This window comes from Bombina bombina, chromosome 6, assembly GCF_027579735.1.
Source record: "Bombina bombina isolate aBomBom1 chromosome 6, aBomBom1.pri, whole genome shotgun sequence".
Lineage (NCBI taxonomy): Eukaryota > Metazoa > Chordata > Amphibia > Anura > Bombinatoridae > Bombina > Bombina bombina.
In genome coordinates this window covers 951,974,238-951,990,529 of record NC_069504.1, presented here as the reverse complement: position 1 = coordinate 951,990,529, position 16,292 = coordinate 951,974,238, and the positions used below count along the sequence as shown (strand labels likewise).

The 16,292-nt window shown below is 36.6% G+C and overlaps 1 protein-coding gene across 1 annotated transcript in view; it reads right to left on the bottom strand.

Moving 5' to 3' along the window:
- The window catches only part of C1QTNF2 (C1q and TNF related 2), a 56,678-nt gene extending 41,011 nt beyond the window's left edge, over positions 1-15,667 (bottom strand). The window contains exon 1 of the mRNA XM_053718592.1: positions 15,504-15,667. The gene's annotated coding sequence lies outside the window, so the exon portion shown is untranslated. The remainder of the gene's footprint in view (positions 1-15,503) is intronic.
- Between the last annotated feature and the right edge of the window lie 625 nt (positions 15,668-16,292).

Sequence of the window (16,292 nt, the reverse complement as noted above, 5' to 3'; positions counted from 1 at the left end):
AATCCAAGAAGCCCGCTGCTGCTACAAAAACAGCATGAAGGGGCGGTCCCCGATCCGGGACCGTATCTAGTGCGGGGCAGACTTTCTTTCTTTGCTCAGGCTTGGGCAAGAGATGTTCAGGACCCGTGGGTGCTGGGAATCGTGACCCACGGGTATCAACTGGAATTCAAGGACTTTCAAGGAGATTTCATCTTTCAAGATTATCTGTAGACCATATAAAAAGAGAGGCGTTTTTACGCTGTGTAAAAGACCTCTCTACCATGGGAGTAATTTGTCCTGTTCCAAAACTGGAACAGGGACAGGGATTTTACTCAAATCCTTTCATGGTTCCCAAAAAAGAGGGAACTTTCAGACCCATTTTAGATCTCAAGTGTCTAAACAAGTTTCTTAGAGTCCCATCGTTCAAGATGGAGACTATACGAACAATCTTACCAATGATCCAGGAGGGTCAATATATGACTACCGTGGATTTAAAGGATGCTTACCTTCATATTCCTATTCACAAGGATCATCATCAGTTTCTAAGGTTTGCCTTCCTGGACAAACATTATCAGTTTGTGGCTCTTCCCTTCGGGTTGGCCACAGCACCCAGAATCTTCACAAAGGTTTTAGGGTCACTTCTGGCGATTCTTAGACCACGAGGCATAGCAGTGGCGCCTTATCTGGACGATATTCTGATCCAGGCGTCAACTTATCAACTGACAAAATCTCACACGGACACAGTGTTGTCTTTCCTGAGAACTCACGGTTGGAAGGTGAACATAGAGAAAAGTTCACTAGTTCCACAGACAAGGGTTCCCTTCTTGGGAACTCTGATAGACTCGGTAGACATGAAAATATTCCTGACGGAGGTCAGGAAATCAAAGATTCTAAATACTTGCAGAGCACTTCAGTCCATTCCTCGGCCATCAGTGGCTCAGTGTATGGAGGTAATTGGATTAATGGTAGCGGCAATGGATATCATTCCGTTTTGCTCGCTTTCATCTCAGACCACTGCAGCTGTGCATGCTCGGTCAGTGGAATGAGGATTATGCAGATTTATCTCCTCAGATAAATCTAGACCAGGAGACCAGAGACTCTCTTCTTTGGTGGTTGTCGCCAGATCATCTGTCCAAGGGGACTTGTTTCCGCAGACCCTCGTGGGCGATAGTGACAATGGATGCCAGTCTTCTGAGCTGGGATGCAGTCTGGAATTCCCTGAAGGCTCAGGGTGTTTGGACTCAGGTGGAGTCTCTACTTCCAATCAATATTCTGGAACTAGAGCGATATTCAATGCACTTCAGGCATGGCCTCAGTTGGCTTTGAACAAATTCATCAGATTCCAGTCGGACAACATTACGACTGTGGCATATATCAATCATCAGGGGGGAACAAGGAGGTCCTTAGCGATGGTAGAAGTATCCAAGATAATTTGATGGGCGGAGGCTCACTCTTGTTATCTGTCGGCAATTTACATCCCAGGAGTAGAGAACTGGGAAGCGGATTTTTTAAGTCGACAGACCTTTCATCCGGGGGAGTGGGAACTCCACCCTGAGGTGTTTGCCTCACTGATTCTCTGATGGGGCAGACCGGAATTGGATCTGATGGCATCTCGACAGAATGCCAAACTTCCAAGATACAGATCCAGGTTGAGGGATCCTCTGGCCAAACTGATAGATGCCCTGGCAGTGCCTTGGTCATTCAGCCTAGCTTATGTGTTTCCACCGTTTCCTTTCCTTCCACGCATGATTGCTCAAATCAAACAGGAGAGAGCTTCAGTAATCCTGATAGCGCCTGCGTGGCCACGCAGGACTTGGTGTGTGGATCTAGTGGACATGTCTTCTCTGCCACCATGGAAACTTCCTTTGAGACAGGACCTTCTCATTCAGGGTCCTTTCCAACATCCAAATCTAAATTCACTGCAGCTGACTGCGTGGAGATTGAACGCTTGATTGTATCGAAGCAAGGATTCTCTGTTTGGGTCATCAATACTTTGATACAGGCTAGAAAGCATGTCACTAGAAAAATCTATCATAAGATATGGTGTAAATATCTTTATTGGTGTGAATCCAAGGGTTACTCATGGAGTAAGGTTAGGATTCCTAGGATTCTGTCTTTTCTCCAAGAAGGATTGGAGAAAGGGTTATCAGCAAGTTCCTTAAAGAGACAAATTTCTGCTTTGTCTATTTTGCTTCACAAATGATTGGCAGATGTGCCAGATGTTCAGTCTTTTTGTCAGGCTCTATCTAGAATTAAGCCTGTATTTAGACCTATTACTCCTCCCTGGAGTTTAAATTTAGTTCTTTGTGTTCTTCAAGGGTTTCCATTTGAACCCATGCATTCCATAGATATTAAAATATTATCTTGGAAAGTACTGTTTTTGGTTGCTATTTCTTCTGCTCGAAGAGTTTCTGAGCTTTCAGCGTTACAGTGTGATTCGCCTTATCTAATTTTTCATTCTGATAAGGTGGTTTTACGTAACAAACCTGGATTTCTTCCTAAGGTTGTTTCAAATAAGAATATTAATCAGGAAATTGTTGTTCCTTCCTTATGTCCTAACTCTTCTTCTAAGAAGGAGCGTATGTTGCATAATTTGGACGTGGTCCGTGCCTTAAAGTTTTAATTACAGGCAACTAAGGATTTCCGTCAATCATCTTCATTATTCATTGTTTATTCTGGAAAGTATAGGGGTCAGAAAGCTACGGCTACCTCTCTTTCTTTTTGGTTGAGAAGTATCATCCGCCTGGCATATGAGACTGCTGGACAGCAGCCTCCTGAAGGAATTACGGCTTATTCTACTAGGGCGGTGGCTTCCACATGGGCCTTTAAAAATGATGCATCTGTTGAACAGATTTGTAAGGCTGCAACTTGGTTGTCCCTTCATACTTTTTCCAAATTTTCCAAATTTAATACTTTTGCTTCTTCTGAGGCTGTTTTTGGGAGGACAGTTTTTCAAGCAGTGGTGCCTTCCGTTTAGGTCTCTTTCTTGTCCCTCCCTTTCATCCATGTCCTGTTGCTTTAGTATTGTATCCCACAAGTAAGGATGAAATCTGTGGACTTGTCGTATCTTGTAGAAGAAAAGGAAATTTATGCTTAGCTGATAAATTGATTTCTTCTATGATACAACGAGTCCACGGCCCTCCCTCTCAATTTAAGACAGATTATAGTTTTTTTTTATTATTTTCAACTTCAGTCACCTCTGCACCTTTTAGCTTTTCCTTTCTCTTCCTTAAACCTTTGGTCGAATGACTGGGGGTGGAGGGGAAGGGAGGAGCTATATATACAGCTCTGCTGTGGTGCTCTTTGCCACTTCCTGTTAGCAGGAGGATAATATCCCACAAGTAAGGATGAAATCCGTGGACTCGTCGTATCGTAGAAGAAATCAATTTATCAGGTAAGCATAATTTTCCTTTTTATGTGTTTATATTTTTAAATATGTATGTGCACACACACACACATATAAATACATAAATATACATGCATACACTCATATACACAAATATATACACTTGAGCCCTTTACAGTATGTCAAACTATCTGTCTATATATATAAGCTTCAAAGAAAGAAGAGGCACTCACAGGACTTTATTTTTATTAATAATTTATCAAAAAGGTTCAGTTGACTGAACCTTTTTGATGAATTATTAATAAAAATAAAGTTCAATATTTTGTGAAACTATTAAGTCCTGTGAGTGCCTCTTCTTTCTTTGAAGTTTCTACCTATACACCATAGAGAGCACCCAGGCAATTTACGATTACAGTGAGTGCTTGGAACACAGAACTACACTATATATATATATCTTAATATAAATAATCGTATATATATACTGTCACGCTACTCCTCTACTCTGCTGTGGCCATTGCCATGGACACAGGCACACCTCCTGTTGCTAGGGATACGGCAGTGTAACTGCAGCACAGTGATGACATCATCACCGCCCGCCATGTCTTCCCTATATAAAGGCCTCAGTCTCTCTCACTTGTGCCCAAGTATAGGTGTTACTTCTTGTGCTCCTGGGTGCTGTATATCTGTATGCTGAATTGCTGTATTGATTCACTGTTGATAAACTCTGCCTGTTTGACAACGCTGCTTGCCTTAAACTCTGCATTGCTGGATTGGTTAACCGTTGACTCTGCCTGTTTGACTACGCTGCTTGCCTTAACAACTGAATTGCTGGATTGCTTTACCGTTGATGAACTCTGCCTGTTTTGACTATCTGCTTGCACCCCTGAATAGCTGGACTGCTTTACTGTTGATGAACTCTGCCTGTTTTGACTACTCTGCTTGCCTTAACTTCTGCATTGCGGGATTGCTTAACTGTTGATGAACTCTGCCTGTCTGACCATTCTATTGGTTTATCCCTGAACTGTTATACTGCTGGATATCCTTTTGTTGCTGACTCCTGCCTGTTCCCAGTCCTTCTATTGGATTACCCCTGAACTGCCATACTTCTGGATTACTTTCCTGTTGCCACTGAGTACTGCCCTGCCTGCTGTGAGTACTGCTTACCTCATTTTACAAACTCTCTCTCTGCTCTGGGATATTTCCTTTCATTCCACTTGACGCAGGGATAAGAAGACTACTGGCCAAGTTTGGTCTGACAGTGGAATATCCCACGAGCATTACATATACAGTATATAAATATATATTTTAAAATAAAAATAAAATTTTCTTCCTTGTGAAGAACAACGGAATTTAAAGTATTCATAACTACCTTCAAGTTTAGCTTAGTTGGTTTAACGTGGTGTCGGGTTAGCCTGCGAGCGATAACTGTTAGGCTTTTTTAACCATATATTTTAGAGATTGGCGAATGTTTTGCAACATTCGAAAAATGAAATTAATTTTAACACATTGGTTCGTTCGTTCGTTCGTTTGTTTCAAATTTCAAATGTTTGCACAACATTCTAACATTCGTTTTATGTAATAGTATTTCCAATGCTTTTTTAAAATGTAATATTTTATTCACATTTTTCTAATAATTAGATTCGAATTATGCAATATTCGAATTTGAAAATTTTAATCTATTTGTAATGTTATCTCTTATGCTCTCTTTAAAGTGAAAGTAAAGTTAGGCGCTTCACTCTCTTCAGTCACATAGTTGATTTAAAATCATTAGGAGTTTCATTCATGATTTTGTACAAATTTTGATTTAAATGCATTTTTCGCCGCAAATAAACTCTATAATTTCCGACTTACAATTTAACCCGTTTTATTTTCTCTCATTTTACTTCCTGATCACGTTTTTAACTAGACCAATTGACTTTCTGGCCATTAGGCGGTTGCGAGCCGACGTCATCCGTTTATGTGTTGAATTGCGTATGCTGCAATTCTTTTTTGTGCTCATTGTTTAGAACGCGCGTTCACGATTCACGCATGCGCACACCTTTTGTTTTGGAACAGCCAAGGATGATAGCAGTTTAGACTGCGTCTCGGCAACATTGAAGCACATCGCATTAATAGCGATCACTATTTAGAAGTAAGTATATAGCTGCTCTAAACAACAATCAGAACATCTACTATTGAACCAATGTCAATGCGTAATACTTATAATGTTATCAATCATTTTTAGCTTGCCCAAAAAAAGATTTATTTGTCAGCATTCTATTTATTACTATGATCTAAATGTAACGAATATGTGAATTGACCATAGAAAAAAAAAGTATATTTCCATTTTACTTCAATTCAACAGCGATGCTATTGTGTCATAGCTATTTTTTTTTTTTTTACCTATTATGATTTTTGCAAACTATATTTATGATATCGAACATAAAACTTATTGTCCAATGTTAGGTTTAGGCTATAAAATAAATACCAATTGTAAAATTATACAAACAAAAACATTAATTATAAGAAGAATAACGATGTTATCTATTCTACAGTATTTATACATTTTTAATTCAAACGAGAGAAAGAGAGAAAGAGAGAAAGAGAAAAAGAGAGAGAGATAGAGAGAAAGAGAGAGAGAGAAAAAGAGAGAAAGAGAGAGAGAGAAAAAAAGGCAGCGAAAAAGAGAGAAAAAGAGAGAGCGATAAAAAGAGAAAGAGAGACCAAATATTTTGTATATAACATAAAGCACCAGTATTATATTTTATAAATTACATTGCTGACAATTTGATATGGTTGCTATGGAAATATCCTTGTACCGATTGTGCACTGCACAGTTTATGACTTCACAATGTAATCACATATTATATCTAATTATTTATCTTTTATTTGGATAAAGTATATGTATGTCTCACTATATTAGTCAATCATTATTATTGTTTCTTAATTATTTTTTTACTGTATTGTCTTTATTATTACTTTTAATTCTCGCATACATTATCTCTATGTCTGGCTCTACATACATTGAGCAACATATCTCTACTAATTATAACAAAACGAAAAAAAAATATTTTCTTAAAGAAAACATATTTAGAGTTCATTTCATAAAAAAATTCAATTAATTTGGTATTTAGATTTGATGTTGCAGTATTGTAGATGTTTTAAAACAATGAATTTGATTGTCTAGATTTCAATATAGTTAGAAATTATTAAATTTATAGTTAGAATTAAACTATTTAAAATCCAATACTTGAATCCTTTTTTTAAAAATATACTTATATATTACACAAAATGAAAATATTCTGATCTATATATAGTTTAAAAATTCTGTTAAAGATAATATTAATATCTACAGAAACAATATAGATGTGATGTTGAATTTCTAATCAATAAAATATAACCAATAAAGTTAATAAAAATGAAAGTAAATTAAGAATAATTAATAATTTGAAAACAAATGTTATTACATATACAAACATAAAATATAGAATAATCAATGTAAACTAATTCATAGTTTGATAAAGTAATGTAATATAATTTGAGACAATGAGGATATTTTTAAAAATGTCAAGATTGTCGATCAGATTTTTAACGTAATAATGAAATATTAATAATAATTTTAGTTAGATTTAGTTAGATTCTATCAAAATAATGTTCATCTTATGCCTGACATATAAATTGTTGTGCATATCATAGGAGATGTACTCGATGTCCAGATGCAGAATAATAACGATCTACGAAAAGTTTTGCACATAATTTTATAAAAGTATTCTAATATGTTAGTTGTTGACCTTACTAATAGTAATAATAATAATCGATATACTAGTAATATATATTAATAATATAGTATTGTGTATACATGGAATTTGTAAATACTTACAATCAAAATAATATTAGAGTTTTTCAAACCGGCTCCCATTGTCACAAATGCAGCTGTCAGTTGCGCAAATAGCATAGTACTGAATGAATACACTGTGTCATTAATTGAGTACTATGTTTCCACCGCGATTCACACACGTGCGTTGTACACTGGCTCATCACAGAATCGCATGTGCATTGTACGCAATGCGCTCTGTGATTGTGATTGTGAACGTGCATTTGACCTACGTATAGAGTGGGTGGGACCGCTCTATACGTCAACGCACAAAATCATAGGAAGTTTAAGATGGGAGGAGCATGAAGGATAAAGGTAGGAGAAATAAAATTAAAAAGTAAAAATTTACACATTTATAAATAAAAATATAGCGATCTTAATATTTTGAATGTATACAATACTTGGATGTGTTGTAAAGGGCTAAAATTTACTTTTACTTTAAATGTAATATTCGAATAATGCAATATTCGAAATAGAAACATTCAAATTGATATATTCGTATCTATTATGTATCAATTTACTAAATTCTCTACCACATGAACTATTGAACTTCTGAATAGTATTTGTTACATTGGATATTTCAAATGTGGATATTCAATTTCATTATGAACATTCGAAAATGTAAATAACATACAATTACTGAATTTTAATGGATTTTCATTTTTATCAACATTTGATTGTCCAAAACGAATGTCCACAGGACTATTCGTTCCACCAATCTAATTGAACTTTCAGTACATTCGCCCATCCCTAATATATGTCTATGGAGGGAAGAAGTTAGCTAGGTCGCTATATCTGAAGTCCTGAAAATATCTCGTATTGAACTTTCACTCGCACATTTGCAATGAAATTTTACTTTGAGCGCAGTTAGTGTGCATGCAAAAAATGTAGTTAGCATGCCACTTGAAATCTGGCCCAGTATCTGTAAAATGGATTCGGAGTGTTGGAAATGTATAAAAGGCAAATGAGTTGGAGTCGTATTAAGTTAGTACTCAGTTATCCTCTCATTTTGTACAGTACTAGAATGGATATAAGGAAAAATGCTTTAAAAATATGGTTATGAAAATTTTGGGGATCACAATCAATTGGTTATCTGCTCTCGTTAAGGTTTTTTAGTTTCTCTCCAAATTGGTCAGCGTGTTTCTTGGGTGATCACAATCCAAAATGGATCCATGCATTAAAAGCCCATAGCCCTGATCGTGTCTTTAAAAGAAAAGTTTCTAAAAAAGGTGTTTTTGTGTGTTAAGTACTTAAGGCCCTTTCACTCTTAAAGGGACAGTAAAGTCATAAGTAAATATTCATGATTTAGACAGAGTATATAATGTTAAATAACTTTCCAATTTACTTCTATTTAATTTGCTTCCTTCTCTTGCTATCCTTTGCTGAAAGCTTTATCTAGGAAAGTTCAGGAGCAGCAAAGAACCTAGGTTCTTTGGAAATAGTGCGCTGTGTATGCATGACCCTACATGCGCCTGGCTCCCCCATCCACCTGCTGGTTTGGATGGCAACCCCCCTCCCATCATGGCCACTCCAGACCAGTCACATTTTTCAAATTATAGTTACACAGCAGCACACAGCAGCACATCAGGAGGAACGTGACCGGAGATAAAGAGGGAGGTGAGAGGAGCAAGAGTCTGACCAGGCAGCAGCAGTGCAGGACAGAGGAAGAAGCGGGACGCATGCAATACTGAGGCAGCAGCCAAGTGGCCAAGATTCAGGAGGAGCAGATCGATTTGGGTACCCGGTAACTGTAAGTTATCATTACATCATACATATTATGATTGATCACTGAAGGCACTTGCTGCCTAGCTCAGCTATAGACAAGTAATACACTTTTACAGCCAGGTCATTTCCTTTATTAACCCCTTTAATGACCAGCGCCATACCCTGTACGACGCTGGTCGTTATACCCTTAAAGACCAGTGACGTACCCTGTACCTCGCTGCTGTCCTGGGCCTCTCTCTGCCGCAATCTCGCTAAAAATAGCGAGATTGCACTATTTCAGTGCAGAAATAGACAGGCAGAGTTACCGATGCAGAGAGGTGCTGGGTGGGATTTAAGGAGGGAGGCAGGTGGGCGGCCCATCGCTGGAGGGGGCGGAAGGAGCAGACCTCTACGCTATACAAAAAAAAATCAGTCAGAGCGGCAGGGAAGGAGGGAGAGGGGAAATCATACAGTGGAGGGTGGGAAAGCAATCTGGGAGGGGAGGGGGTAAATGATGTGGGGGGCAGCTAACACTACAGAAACAATGTGTGGGGATTTTTTTAAAGAAACAAAATGGCCAAATTTGGGAAAAATGGGTACTGGCAGACAGTACCCTAGCTGCCAATACCTAAGATGGTGGATCTAGTTAGAGAGCTTTTTGGGGGGTTCAGGGAGTTTGGGGGGTAAGAGGGGATCCTACACCGCAGAAAGAAAATATAAATAAAAAGCCTTTTATTTTAGTACTGACAGACTTTCTGCCAGAACTTATGATGGGGGTGACCATTGTGGGGTGGGGGAGGGAAGAGAGCTGTTTAAGAGGGGTCATGGAGGGATCTGGGGGTGGGAGGCTGATCTCTACACTCAAGCTAAAATTAACCCTACAAGCTACCTAATTAACCCCTTCATTGCTGGGAATAATACAAGTGTGGTGCGCAGCAGCATTTAGCGGCCTTCTTATAACCATAAAGCAATGTATGTCTGCTATTTCTGAACAAAGAGGATCCCAGAGAAGCATTTACAACCATTTGTGCCATGATTGAATAAGCTATTTGCAAATAATTTCAGTGATAAACCTAAAATTGTGAAAAAGTTAAAAAAAAAAATTATTTGATTGCATTTGGCAGTGAAATGGTGGCATGAAATATACCAAAATGTGCCTAGATCAATACTTGTTGTCTACTAAAAAAATAAATATAGTTTTGATAGGTAAATATAAAAAAAAATCTCCTAAAAAATAGGAACAACAAGAGGCGCTTGATGGTGTTATATTGTAAAGACCATTAATGTGGATGGTATAACGACAACTAGATACAAAGTGCGTTTCACTTCCAGTGCAATAATCAGCAGGCTGACTCTTCAGAGCCATTCGGCTGCCTCAGAAAACCAAAGCAAACAGCTGGGCTGCGTAAGAAGCGTCTCAGGTGACGTCTCCAACTCCGGTCAAATGGGAACCAGACAGATGGTAAAACCTATGATAGGTTCAAGTGATCCCACTAGAAGGAGTAAAGTACGTGGCGGGCAATAACCCAAGGACAAGAGCAAGGTGCAAGAATAATTTTTTTTAATAACACAATTAAAACATAGTAAATGTGCAGCAACGCGTTTCTCCGCAACAGTGCCGTTTCAACAGCCTGATGAAACGGCACTGTTGCAGAGAAACGCGTTTTTTGCGCAGCAATACATTTTTACACGTTTTCGGTATCACGTATACAGCACCGCATATAAATGTGGCGTGTATATTTCACCCGTCACCCGCAATTTTTACTCCCATAAGCGAACATAGAACCGCGTAACAAATCGGTATCACATATTCAGCGCAAGGACTTACGCTGCAAAAATTGAGAAATTTTACTCCATTTTCACCTCTCCACACATAGGCAGGCACAGCAAGAGTTGCGCTGAGTATGTGAGCACCGTAACCCCCCTGAAAATAGTAACTAACACCTAACGCATGCGCAATATCTATCTACCTCCTGAAAATAACTAACACCTAACGCATGGGCAATATCTATTTACCTGTAAACCATCATCCCCCCACCGCAATAACTAATAAACTATATTAACCCCTAATCCGCCAACCCCCACATCGCAAAACATCTAATTAAACTATTAACCCCTAAACCGCAATCACCCCACAACGCAATATACCTTAATAAACTATTAACCCCTAATCTGCCATTAACCCCCATCGCAAAGTACCTATTAAAACTGATAACCCCTAATCTGCCATTAACCCACATCACAACAAACCTTATAAATCTATTAACCCCTAATCCGCCAAACCCGCACAACGCAATAATCCTAATAAAACTATTAACCCCTAAACCACCAAACCCAAACAACGCAAATAGCTAATTAAATTCTAAGCCCCCTAACCTAACACCCCCTAAATTAACCCCAATTACCTAAATTAAAAAATACTAAATTACAAACAATTAAAAAAAAAAGCATTACTTAAAAATAAAAAAAATAATTAAATTAATCTAAGATTACAAAAATAAAAAATTCTAACATTACATAAAATAATAAACCAAATTATCAAAAATAAAAAAAATTAAACCTAAACCCTATTGAAAATAAAAAAGCCCCCCCAAAATAAAAACACCCGCTAATCTAATGCTAAACTACCAATAGCCCTTAAAAGGGCCTTTTTGTAGGGCATTGCCCTAAGTTAAACAGATCTTTTACCTTAAACCCCCAAAATAAAAAAAACTAACACTAAATAATTCTTAACTACCCATTGCCCCTAAAGAGACATTTGTATGGGAATTGCCCTTAAAAGAGCATTCAGCTCTTTTACTGCCATTAAAAGGGCATTCAGCTCTTTTTCAAAGTCCCATTAAAACCCTAATCTAAAAAAAGAAATAAAAACAAAGCCTAAGTCTAACCCCCAGATAGGTACTCACGGTTCCTGAAGTCCAGCGGTGAAGTCTTCTTCCAAGTGGCGATATCTTCTATCTTCTTCCAGGAACAAGCCGGCGCGGAGCAGAGCATGGAACTGAAGACTGGCGATGGTGGAACTGAAGACCGGCGACCTCTGAGCCATGGAGCATGGAGATCCACTTCGTACGATCACCGCCCCACACTGAGGACTGAATTTAAGGTACACAATTAAATATGGGGTACCTTGCATTCCTATTGGCTGATTTGAGTCTTCAATTTCAAATCAGCCAATAGGATGAGAGCTACTGAAGTTAGCCAGCGGCAGTGATCGTATGAAGAGGATCTCCACGCTCCATAGCTCTGTGGTCGCCGGTCTTCAGTTCCGTCATCACCGGTTTTCAGTTCCGTGGTCACCAGTCTTCAGTTCCGCTCTCCACTCCACGAAGGCTGAAAGAAGATAGAAGATATCGTCGCTTGGAAGAAGACTTTAACGCTGGACTTCAGGAATCGGAACCGTAAGTACCTATCTGGGGGTTAGACTTAGGCTTTTTTTTAAAAAAAATTTAGATTAGGGTTTTAATGAGACTTTGAAAAAGAGCTGAATGCCATTTTAAGGGTAATACCCATACAAATGTCCCTTTAGGGGCAATGGGTAGTTTAGGATTTATTAGTGTTAGGTTTTTTTATTTTTGGGGTTTGGTGGGTGGGGGGTTTTACTTTTAGAGGGGGGACTTAGTATTTTTTAAGGTAAAATAGCTGTTTAACTTAGGGCAATGCCCTACAAAAGGCCCTAAAGGGCTATTGGTAGTTTAGCATTAGATTAGCGGGTGTTTTTATTTGAGGGGGGGCTTTTTTATTTTCATAGGGATTAGGTTTAATTTTTTTAATTTGATAATTTGGTTTATTATTTTATGTAATGTTAGAATTTTTTTACTTTGTAATCTTAGATTAATTTAATGTTATTTTTTTTTAAGTAATGTTAGCTTTTTTATTTTAATTGTAACTTAGTATTTTTTAATTTAGGTAATTGGGGTTAATTTAGGGGGTGTTAGGTTAGTTATTTGCGTTGTTTGGGTTTGGCGGTTTGGGGGTTAATAGTTTTATTGGGATTATTGCATTGTGTGGGTTTGGCGGATTAGGGGTTAACAGATTTATAAGGTTTGTTGTGATGTGTGTTAATGGCAGATTAGGGGTTAATAGTTTTAATAGGGACTTTGCGATGTGGGTGAATGGCGGATTAGGGGTTAATACATTTATTAGGTAGTTTGCAATGTTGGGGTTGGCGGATTTAGGAGTTAATACTTTTATTAGGTAGATCGCAATGTGGGTGAATGGAGGATTAGGGGTTAATAGTTTAATTAGGCATATTGCATTGTGGGGGGTTGTCGGTTTAGGGGTTAATACTTTTATTATTAGTCACGCTGAAGCCTGCACCGCATATGTAATCTCGCCCCTAATACTTTACCTTTTAGACCTCATACACGTGCTCATGGATCTATGTTATATGATTACTCTTGTTAACCCTACACAATAAATGTCATAAACATCCAGCAGATTTAAAAATACACAGGGATGGAGCATGTGTTTTCTGTTATTGTATACTGTTTTTTTTGTTGTTTTGTTTTTTTTTGTGGCAATACTCCTGATCTAGGCTTTAACGCTTTGTGAAGTAGAATCCTATCATCACTTTTCAGTAGTACTGTTTAATGAGAATATTATTTTATGATGAAAATGACAATAATAGGATACGAAAGAAATATATAATGAAATTCTGTTACAATAGCAGAGCTCCCAGCTTTCCGACATTATGAAGGATTGTGATGGACTAAAACCTCTGTCTCTACCCTATAAATGTCACAATTTTACTTAGAGAGTCATTGAGAAAGCAGGCCATATATCCTATAAATATGTTCTGTTTTCATAAACATTATATATGTAAAATATTTCAGTACCCAGTTTTGCTTTTACTTTATGCTTGTATTTAAGATTATATTTTTTTTTACATAAGTTTTCTTTTTCTTTACTTTGTGAAATCTGACTCCACCTCCAGCCCTCCAATCCTAAACATTGATCAGTGAATACTGGGAGACATGAAAGAGGTATTTACTGATGTTTAGTGCTTCTATTTTTATCAAATAATTATGCACTTCTTCCTGTTAGTGTCAAAGTCGAAAACCCCCAACTTTTTCAGTGCACAAATATGTTTTCTTTAAATGTATTACAGTTATTGTGGGTGTTCCTGTGCTTATTTGAATAACTTTTTAAGGCCTGTTGGTCTTTGTCCTTTTCAGCCTTCAGAGTTGTGGCAATAGTCTCTATAAGCAAACAAGCCATGGATACTTCAGTAGTAGATATGCACAAAGGTGCATTTTTAGCTTGTTTCAATATCAGTTTAAGCAGCATCAACATCACCTTTTAAATGCAAAAAACTCAATATTTAAATATGGGACACGAACCTCAGAATTAAACTTTCATGGGTCAGATAGAGCAATTTTAAGAGACTGCAATTTACTTATTTTTTTTAAATGTACTTGGTTCTCTTAGAATGATTTGTTTACATGCATCCCTAGGCTCAGGAGCAGCAATGCTCTACCGGCAGGTAGCTATTGAGTGGTGGCTATGGATGTCATTTGTCACACCAGTTTTGGTAAGCTAGCTCCCAGTAATGCATTGCTACTTTGCAACTGATTTAGCTATGTGTTTAACCCCTTTCTATGCAATAATTCAATAACAAAATAATCAAAGAAATAAGTGTGTTTGCTTTTTTTCAATATATCTTTCTTTAGTATGTGTCACAAGCTTGTTTTCCATATACATTATAAAAAAAGATTGTCCATACTGCTCTTCTATACCTGACTTATAGACTTATATACCTGAAAAGGTCTCTCCCCACAAAGGCTAAAGGTTATAAAACCTGAAGCAATTATGTGATGAAATGGTTCTCATAATTCAATAATAAATGATAAATAATATAATGCAGAAAAAAAGCAGCTTTTGTCAAAGTTAGGCTCAAAATTCAAGAATATAGAAAGCATAAAGTATATTTTACTCTTAAAGAAGAAACATTTCTTTCTCAAAAAAAAAAAAAACATTATAAAAAAAAATACATTATAAAAAAAATACATTATATAAAAAAAATACATTATATAAAAAAAATACATTATAAAAAAAAAATACATTATATAAAAAAAATACATTATATAAAAAATACATTATAAAAAAAATACATTATAAAAAAAATACATTATATAAAAAAATACATTATATAAAAAAATACATTATAAAAAAAAATACATTATATAAAAAAAATACATTATAAAAAAAAATACATTATATAAAAAAAATACATTATAAAAAAAATACATTATATAAAAAAAAATACATTATATAAAAAAAAATACATTATAAAAAAAAAAAGATTATTTACTGAGTAAATATTTTATATTCAGTTATTCAAAGGTAAAATTAAAAAAGGAATATAAATACTATCAAAATAAAGGTGAGATAAATGCATTAATTTAAAGAATTTGAATAAAATCTCATCTTGTCCTGTTAAATATCGTTGACTTACAGGCATATTAATCAGAGCTCTAAACCAAAGCATATTGTAAATGAGATATTTTCTTGCATCCTAACCATGGGCCTCGGCAACACCAGACACAGCTATATTAGATTTCTTAAGACTATGCTGGCTTAACCTACACAAGAAGACTGTTTACAAGTGCTCGTCATACTCACACTGATCAGTGATTTGAATGGTCCGGAAAACTATAGGTGAACAGCTGTACAATTTTCCGCTGGTTACTACAATACTAGATGAAACCCTTCAGCTGATTACAATATTGCACATTTGCAGAACTAGCCTGCAAGATATTTGTTATTTGGTCCCATCCCCTCATTCCCTGTTTCCCCTTAGCCTGAACTCTAAGGTTTGTCTTTGCCAACACATATTTTTCTAATGTTGTAATTGGCCTTAGGTCCTTCATGCAAGTTACATCACAGAAGAAATAAAACTTTTAACAGATGGTTGGAGAGTTTGTAGTACCTTATAATGCAAAATAAACTATTTTAAGTCATGTCTTTAGCGATGCAGAATCTTTTGGCACTCCCCAAATAACTGATAATTATAATAATAAAAATAATAAGAGGTGCATCGTGTTAATGTTTGCCTGAATAACATTCTGATCTTTCTGTTCCATAGATGATAGATAGATAGTGAAATAGATAGATGATATATAGATGATAGATAGATGATATATAGATGATAGATAGAGAGATAGATAATAGATAGATAGATGATAGATAGATAGATAGTGAGATAGATAGATGATAGATATAGGGTTGCCACCTCAGCTATGTTTTCCTGGACACTTATGAGATACACATGCTGCAGGGTGTGCAGGGAGGAACATGTATTGTGCTTCTGGACAGCACTTGTTATATGCAGTATTCATATTCCTCCCTGCACACCCTGCAGCATGTGTAACTTATATGTGTTCTGTATTTTAAGGGACTGTGTCAACCCTA